This window comes from Egretta garzetta, unplaced genomic scaffold (assembly GCF_000687185.1).
Source record: "Egretta garzetta isolate BGI_Z169 unplaced genomic scaffold, ASM68718v1 scaffold870, whole genome shotgun sequence".
NCBI classification, from domain to species: domain Eukaryota; kingdom Metazoa; phylum Chordata; class Aves; order Pelecaniformes; family Ardeidae; genus Egretta; species Egretta garzetta.
Window position 1 is genome coordinate 207195 of NW_009258375.1, and position 1120 is coordinate 208314.

The 1120-nt window shown below is 42.1% G+C and overlaps 1 protein-coding gene across 2 annotated transcripts in view; it reads left to right on the forward strand.

The window, feature by feature from the left end:
• LOC104127142 (BMP/retinoic acid-inducible neural-specific protein 3) overlaps positions 1 to 1120 on the forward strand; it is a 211965-nt gene that overhangs the window by 159614 nt on the left and 51231 nt on the right. The window lies entirely within an intron of this gene.

The window sequence follows — 1120 nt, forward strand, 5'->3', positions numbered from 1 at the left end:
TCACTGCAGCCCAGGCTGCCTCCGATCTTGACATCTCCAACGAGCTCCTTGCATTGATGACCACCAGGTCCAGTATCGCATCCCCTCAGGTAGGGGTGTCTATTACCTGGCTTAAGAAGTTGTCCTCAATGCATTCAAGAAACCTGCTGGATTGCCTACAGCTTGCCGTGTTGGTTTTCCAGCAGATGTTGGGGTGGTTGAGGTCCCCCAGCAGGACGAGAGCCTGCAAGCACGAAGCCTCCCAGTGTTGGAGGAAGAAGGCTTCGTGAACATTTTTAAAAGATAATGAACCAAAATCACACCCAGAAGAAAAACTGACAGGATGTAGGGATTGTAGTCCAAATGTTGAGATTCACAGATAGCTGTTGGAGTCTGGCTTTTTGATTTCTGAAAAGTGAACTTGATGTCAAGGTCATATTTAAATTGAGAATAAGAAACAAGTCACTTCTTGATGTGAACCCTTTCGGCTCGCAGCAGAATCTAGGGAAGATTGTTATCTCCTGCCTAGTAAGACTTCAGAATTAATCCATGTTTTGCAGGATGATATTCTATATTTACTAGCAATTTTGACTCTGCAATTTTTTCCTCTTTATCTGGGCACCAGGAGAGTCCCAAGGCTTGTGAGGGGAGTATCTGCAGTTTCCTGTTCCTATAACAGGTTGGTGTTACTTGCATTAGCCATATATATTGTAACATTTGCTTAAGGTTCCTCAAAACCTGTATATTAATGAACTATGAGAGGATCTCTGTTCCCCCTCAGTTCCACCTTCACCTGTACTGATACTTAGCCCTGCTCTTTCCTCCTTGCAAAGCCTAGGGTTTAGAGGAACTATCCTTGCAGCATTCCTCACTTCAAAAAAGAAAGCCAACAGAAAAAACCCATAAACCTACCCCACTGCAAGAATTATAAAAATTTTTTTCTCCTGAGGCTTACAAAGCAAGTTAGATTAGTTCAAATAGTTCAAATAGCTTGTCCAATATCAAGTGTTGAGCTTCTCTCCTCCTCCATATGCAGTCCATATCTTCCAGAGCACATACATTTCCTTCCTTCTCTTTGTCCTTCAGAAAGTTCAAGGCAGAGTTCATTTCTTTGGAAAACAAAATGTTTTAATTATAGACA